Source organism: Leptopilina heterotoma, unplaced genomic scaffold (genome assembly GCF_015476425.1).
Source record: "Leptopilina heterotoma isolate Lh14 unplaced genomic scaffold, ASM1547642v1 Lhet_538, whole genome shotgun sequence".
Taxonomy (NCBI): domain Eukaryota; kingdom Metazoa; phylum Arthropoda; class Insecta; order Hymenoptera; family Figitidae; genus Leptopilina; species Leptopilina heterotoma.
Genome location: NW_025111117.1, coordinates 403,200 through 411,761, shown reverse-complemented (window position 1 = coordinate 411,761; position 8,562 = coordinate 403,200).

Sequence of the window (8,562 nt, the reverse complement as noted above, 5' to 3'; positions counted from 1 at the left end):
AAATCGTAATCCATTGGGATGAATTAAAAGAGCAAGTAAAGCATTTGTCTTTCCACAAAATATTGCTCACACACTATTTGGCAATAAATTTCCATGACGATTTTCTGTTTTTTTATTACAATCTTGAACAAGAGTGTCAAAATTGTAGACTGGCAATTTAATCGACTGTGCTTCAAACTCCATTCTTACGATAACTGAGGTTAAAACTATAAATACAAGGTTTTTAATAGTTTTAATGTCAGTTCACTGTAGACGCTTGTAACGTTTGCATGCAAGTCCAATAAGGACGTTTGTGTGGATCTAATTTCTTAGGAGATGTTTGCGATTTTGTGTCGATGGTTAACTCTTTCATGCTTTGGGCAAGGTCTACGTTAGGTCTTACTGTTGAAGGCAACTGTCATAATTTACTGTATTATTACTGTCATAATTTTTTTGCTAGATCATTAAAGGTCGACTGTTTGTAGTCAAATGACAAAAAACTATAAATACATTGGTTATATAGATTTCCACTTTAGTTTTGAAAAAGTTTTCTCACCGAAAAGAATATAAATATGGGTGTAAATAAAAAACAAACTAGTTTAAAGAAAACTTCGAAAAGAGTAAGACGAGGTAGAGGTGTCTTGAATAAAATTATCAACAAATTACCTTTCGAACTTCATATACCTGGATATCAATACTGTGGTCCAGGAACAAAATTGGCGAAAAGATTAACACGAGGTGATCCAGGAATCAACCCTCTTGACGCTGCTTGTAAAGAGCACGATATTTCTTATTCGAAAAATAGGGAAAGTGTAGAAACGAGAAACGCAGCTGATAGAGTACTTGCTGACAAAGCTTGGTATGGTGTGTTTGCTCCTGACGCAAATTATAGTGAAAAAGCTGCAGCTTACGCAATAACAAATGCAATGAAGGTCAAATCAAAGTTGGGCATGGGAATTAAATCAAAAAAAAATATGAAGAAAAAGAGGGAAAGTAAAAAATCAACGTTGAGAAAGATTGTAGCCGCAGCGAAAAAATCTATGAAATTAGATACAAATGCGCAGTCTACTATTAAATCAGCACTTGAAGGTGCACGTTTGGCAGTTAAAATTGCTGGTGGCAGGCGAAAAATTAATAAACCTCGAGTTTTACCGATACCTTCTAAAGTGGGAGGAATTTTACCTTTTCTTATTACTTTGTTTGCGGGTTTAAGTGCAACAGGGGCCCTAGCAGGGGGAGCAGCTAGCATAGCAAAAGCTGTAAATGATGCAAATTCTGCAAAACGTCAACTAGAGGAAAGCAAGCGACATAATCAAACAATGGAATCTATTGCCTTAGGAAAAGGTCTCTTTTTAAAACCATATAAAGCAGGACTAGGCCTTCATCTAAAACCATATAAAGTAAGGCAAGGATGCAAGTCAAAAAACTTGAAGTAAAGCTACCTCACCGTGCGCTAACAGACTTAGATTTACTAAAATTTGCAAAAAGTTTAAAAATTCCATTATTTCGAGGAGTTTTTATGCGAAATGAACTACCTATGCGTGGTCCTAAAGAAAATGAATTTGCAATTATTAATCTAGATGATAAAAATGGTCCTGGTACACACTGGTGTGCCTATAAAAAGAATAAAGATAAAATCATATATTTTGATAGCTTTGGTAATCTTCGACCACCTTCGGATCTTGTTAAATATTTTGGTGTTGGTAGCATAAAATATAATCATAAACGATATCAAAACTATAATACATATGTATGCGGACATTTATGTCTTAAATTTTTATGTAAACAATTGAATATTCCTGATTTGTATACTCTGCATATAAATAAATGATATTCTTAGTTTAAATGTCAGTTATTAATTTGACCTCATCATGGACGATTCACTTATTTTAACGTTGTCTGGAAATTCTTCCATTTTAGAATCTCAATTTTTTCCACCAATAGAGTTGTATAATTTTAAAAATTATGCTCTTGGTCTTGTTGAATTTTTAACTTTTAATTCTATTCCTAATAAAGATGTTGGAAAGAATAAATTTTACGTAGGAAATGAAGAAATTATTATACCCACAGGAAGTTATGAAGTTAGTGATATTGATCAAGTTTTGCATTTAATTTCAAAAAATAAAGGAATTAATTTTAGAATCAAACCAAACAATAATACATTGAAATGTACAGTTTATTGTGATGAAGAAATTAATTTTAAACCCAATGATTCTATAGGTAGTTTGTTAGGATTTTCTCCTCTCAAATTAAAAGCTCAAGAATACCATGAGTCTGATCAACCAGTATCAATCATTAAAATAAATTCATTAAGAGTAGAATGTAATATAACAACGGGAGCATACATTAATGGTGAAAAAGTGCATACAATTCATGAATTTTTTCCTATTGTTCCACCAGGATATAAAATAGTGGAAGTACTAAATCACGTCATTTACTTGCCAGTCGCTGTCAAGACAATAGACTATATTCAGTTGCGAATTGTAGACCAAGACGGAAATTTAGTTAATTTTCGAGGGGAAACTTTAACAATAAGGCTTCATATTAAATCCTTAAAGTAATAGGTATTGTTTTTAATAATAGAAAAAGGATTGGTTTTGGTTATAAAATTAAGACACCATGCCAGAAGCAAATCAGTCGTCGGCGAATCTTGAAGAGATTATCACCTCAGAACCTACAACTACTAAAAAATCTCGGTCTAAAGATTGTAAAAAGGAAGAGAGTAAAAAAGAGATTTAAGGTTATTTTTACTTGTATTTGTGCCTTTGTATTTCAACGTATTATTATTTGCTATGGAAGGGGAAATTTTAAATATTGATTCACCAGTAATTTTTGATGAATCTATTGCTCATTATGAAGTTCATGCGCAACAACCATATACCTCATCAACATACAACAATAGTGACGAAATCCGCATCACGGTACAAAATCAGGATCATTGCTTATTTCCAAGCAAAAGCTCGATTCACATAACTGGAAAACTCGTGAAACCTGATGGAACAGCTCTAGAGCGTACAAATTTAATTTCTAATGGCATATGTCATTTATTTGAAGAAGCAAAGTATGAACTTAATGGTGTAGAAATTGATAAAAATTAAAATGTTGGTCTTACAAGTTTAATGAAAAATTATATTTCTCTGGATGCTAGTCAAAATAAATTTCTTGAAAATTTTGGTTGGATAGAATTTACAAATAAACCAACCTTAACAAATGCACAAGGTTATTTTGATGTTTGTATTCTTTTAAGTATGATTTTTGGTTTTGCTGAAGATTACCAAAAAGTTATTAATAACGCTAAACATGAGCTTATTTTAATCAGATCAAGAATGGATGCTAACGCAGTGTTGCAAGTAGCACCTTTAGAAGAGTTTAAAATTGTTATTGAAAAAATTTAAAATTTAAATTTAAAATAATAATTTTATAAATTTTTATTTAAAAGTTTTAAATTTGTATGGTTATTACCATACATAAAATTATCAGATGCTCGAAAATTTAAATTATTAAAATATATTGAAAAAGATCCATCTATTCCAATAAGTTTTAGAACTTGGGAATTGTATGAATATCCTTTATTACCAATTACTCCTAAGCATATTTGGAGTGTAAAAACTTCAAGTCAATTAGAGAAACCTAGATTTATTGTATTAGGATTTCAGAGAAACAGAAAAAATAATACAGTTTAAAACTCTAGTTGTTTCGATCACTGTGATTTATCTGATGTAAAATTATTTTTAGATTCACAATGTTATCCTTAGAGTAACATGAATCTCAATATTAATAGAAATCAGTACTCTACTTTATATGAAATGTTTACAAATTTTCAAGCATCTTATTATAGTAAAGAGTCTCAACCAATTTTATCAAAAAAAGAATTTTTACAATATGCTCCTTTAGTTGTAGTAGATTGTTCAAAACAAAATGAATCTTTAAAAAGTGGACCAGTTGATATCCGCTTAGAATTTGAATCAAAAGAAAATTTTCCCGCTAATACTTCAGCTTATAAGGTAGTCCAAGTTGGGTGGGGGAAATTCAATATGGCTGACATCAGCTGATTTACCGGAGGACAAACAATGCATTGAATTCAATGGGACAAATCAGTTTTTTAACCATAACTTTTTAAATATTCATTTTTGAACCATAGTGTAATGGAAAATTATTCTTTATTTATCGAAATCTATTTTTTAAAACAATAAAATTTAATTTTTTGGTTTTATTGTTTTAAAAAATAGATTTCGATAAATAAAGAATAATTTTCCATTACACTATGGTTCAAAAATGAATATTTAAAAAGTTATGGTTAAAAAACTGATTTGTCCCATTGAATTCAATGCATTGTTTGTCCTCCGGTAAATCAGCTGATGTCAGCCATATTGCATTTCCCCCACCAAACTTGGACTACCTTATTGCTTAGTTTTGCATGACCGCATCATTGAATATAAACCAATCAGTGGAATTGTCAAAAAAATTGTTTAACTTTAAGCTTATATATATTTAACTCTTTACGCGTAATGAGATTAGTTGATTTAAAAATGCAGTACTTGATGGATGTGCAAGGATTCACATTGCCAATTAATAAATTTGTTTTAAAAGAATTAGCTATAGTTTCTGTAAATAATGATTCAATACCAATAAATATGGTTTTCCAACCTCCTTGTCCATGTAATTGCGTCACAAACAAATATAAATGTATCAATCGTTGGTTAGAAAATAATTTCCATGGTATTCGTTGGAATGCTGGTGATGTACCGTACGTTTATTTAAAAGAAATTTTAGAAAATGTGTTTAAAAAAGTAAAGACAATTTATGTTAAAGGTTTAGAGAAGAAAAAATGGTTAAAAAGCTTAATCGATGAAAAATATTGTATTTAAATTATCGACATGAATGATTTAAATTGTCCTTCATTAAAAAAGTTAAACATTGAAACATGTATTAAAACTTGTTCAAAACATTTAATCAACAAGAAAACATTTACTTGTGCTCTTCAGAATGTTATAAACTTAAAAACTTGGTTCTGCAAAAACTGTAATATTTAAGTATTTTAGTTTAAAATGTGTATTCTATTTTTTTCCTCAATAAAATTACAAAATATCAATTGGACTGTAATTATTATTCCTAACCTAACCCTATTATTTTCAGGTATAAGAAACAACAACATTTATTTTGATTACATTCATTTATTATAATAAATTACAATATTTTGTAAGTATAATTTATTGTAAAAATTGTATAAAGCGAATAGTAGAGAACTAATACAATCTAACATTTTAAATAAATATTTACATTTTATACATCAATTTCATCTATTTCCATTGGATCATGCTGTTGGTAACCCCAAGGAAGGGTGTCAGTTTTCCCTGGTATCAAAATTCTTTTATCATCCTGCCAACTGAGAGCAATTTTATTTTGTTTGACAGTAAATACTTCATGTTCTCTGCTGCGTATAAAGTGCTGAGATCGGATCAGGTTTTCATTTTCATTGACAGTATGCTTAAAATCATCGAAACCTTTTTTTTTTAAAGTTGAATATTTTACCCCTTTTGCTTTTTTTTAGCTTCCTCATCACCCCATAACTTGAATGCATATATTTTTGATCTTAAACCTATAAATTCGTCTACAATTTTACCGTTATTCTCGTCTTTCATAAGACCCAGGATTTTTTTATTTGCAAGTGGTATATTATAAATGTTGTTTTCAGGATAATCGCATGTATCGAATTTATGTAAATCTCTTTTAATATGATCATAAAAATTTGGTACTGTAATATGATAAACAAGACTGTCAGTATCTGTGTAGAGTAGTTTTGCAGAATCACTGAAAGTCTCTTTAATGTAATTGTAATGAAAGTCATATGTTATTATTTTTGATATGTCTAAAATAGTGAATCCTATGTAAATTGGTTTGTTAAAGTATACCTTTGTTTTATTCATCTCAATAATGACCATATCTTTATCAAATATGGTGCAACTATGAAAGTTTGGTTGAGCAATCAAATTTTTTGCGCAATACCTTTCCTCCCATTTTGTTATTAATCTAACATCTTTGTGTTTTCTAACATTTTCCATTGCCTTGCCAAATACGGAATTGTTCATTAGCTTGTAAAAATTCTTCTTAAATTCATTACTCGATTTTTTTCGAAGCTCGGTATTTAAATCAATGTAGGGTTTTAACCATTGCTTTTGCTTAAATTTTAAAACTCTATGTATTTTAGTTAATTTTATTCCCAAAGATAAATATAGCTTTAAATTTCTATAGTGAATTTTATAGTTTTTCTTTGGTAATAAATTTGGAATTAATTTAGGAATTGTACATTTTGGGAGAGGAGGTATCAAATGTTCAGGGCATAACGGCAAGTCTTTATGTGAATCATGAAGTTGAGTTGGATAATCTAAATCTACTTCAAGAATATATCTTTTAGGAGAATCATCTGGAATATTCAAGAAAAAGTCATAACTATAATTTTCTAACCATTCAAAATCTGTATATGGCAAGCTCTCGCTCATAGAAGCACCATACTGATTATTTATATCGAAATACATAATATAAGATTCTGGTATTAGGGGATTAAAATCTTTTTCCATAAATCTATTATTAGCTTTCGCGTATCTGTTTGAGCATTGTGAAACTCCACCTCTTATACCTTTTTCAATAAAAAGCAACATTTCCACATCTGTCAACAATTCAAGTTTTATGTCTGTGTACTTGAGCATAGCGTCAAATGCCAGTCCTGGGTCAGTATAGTAATGTAACGCGTCCAAGTTATAAGTTGTAAAACAAGTTTTTCTAAAATTTTCAAAAATGTCGGCAAGTAGTAGAACGTCAGTCTATAAATACAAGTCAGAGTATTCTCCTATTGTTTTTAAATTAAACGTTTTCCATACGTTACAAGCATGTTCATAGTCTTCGTCTGAAATATGAGCGTCATTTAATTTAGAGTAGAAAGAGTCTTTTACTGGCAATTGACCTTCTTCTAATTTTTTCCAGCTACTAACATATTCGTAAGGAAATATTCCTTTTCTTGTTAATAAATTAAACTCGTCCATATTTTTGCAATACTTTTTAGTAATTTTTTTCTCATCATTTTCAAGATAGGAGGATAATTTGTCTAAACTACTTGGCATAAATCTAAATGAATCAAGAAATCTTAATACTACTTTTGTACCTTTGACATACTTTGAAAATGAAATGTACTTTTCCTTGTTTATTGGTAACAGTTTTATTTCACCCTCAAAAGACGTTGCTAAAGCTTTAATAATGAAATGTGCATCATATCCTGACAAGTTGTGAAAAATTATGGGAACAACATGTGAATCTTTATAATTTACATTGAAACCTTGATGTGCCGGACCACGATATTTTCCCGTGAAATGACAATGATCGCGGTGTTTAATGTCATCTTTTTTAAAAGGTTTTTCACAAATATGACAAATTGTTGCAGTATTAAATTGAATTTGTTGTAAAATAGTTAAATTCTCCATTGGAATAATATTTGTAAAATAAGTATTTGCTTTTTCAGCCAATTGTTTTAATTCAGCTATGAACCAATCAACACAATCTGGACCTCGATATGATTTAAATTCTGAAAGAGATTCGTCGAAATTGCAATGTACATAGAAAGCAAAACTTGTCGGGATATGTTTTTAATACGTTGATGTGTTTGTGTGTGTACATGCTATAGGTTCTAAGAGACTTTCAGTGTCAGCATACACGACAAAAGGAACACTTTCTTTATTTCTATAGTTTTTAAATTTTAAAATTTTGTCCTCTTCTTTAGGCAAAATTACTCGACACTTGTTTATTTTATCACAATCCAATTTATGATTATTAAATGATTTTTCCTATTTAAAATGGCATAAACATCTATCACAAGGTATGGTTCGATTTCGATCTTTTGTTATTTGAGATTTTACTAAACGAGATAAATTATTGATTAATGCACAATGATAAACTTTGTTATTTTGAAAATCATCATCATCATCTAAAACAATTTCAGTATTTTCAATCATTAACAAGTGATAAGTAGGTTCATTTGATTTGTTTTTACTTAAATAAAGTGAAACAATTTCATTCTTTTTATTACTTTTATCAATTCCATAAACATTAATACCCAGGTTGTTTAATTTTTCAAATTTTGGTATATCGTTCAGAGAAATGGGGAATTCAAAATCATCAAACTTTAAATCAGTATCTTTAAAGTGAGGATATGAACTTGTAAGATTCTGGTTCGTTTCAGCTGGATATCGTTGTGCAATGATAGACCATAAAAAACAGTATTCATCAAAATTTTTAACATTAATCACAGCTCTTTTATCAATTATAAACTTTGGCATTCTTATAAAAGTAGAGTATCCAGCCGCAAGAGGGACATATTTATTTATATTAACACTTAAATTTATAATTTCATTTAAAGAACAACTTGACTTTTTTTGTTGAAAATCATCAATCTTAACTATAAGCTTTTCACGTATTTTATGATCAAACCATTCGTCAAAATTTGTTGATTCTAAAATTTTTGAATTTTTAGTATTGAAATATTTAATATCTTCAATTTCCCTACCCTCTTCTAGAGTACTAAAATTTGCTGCA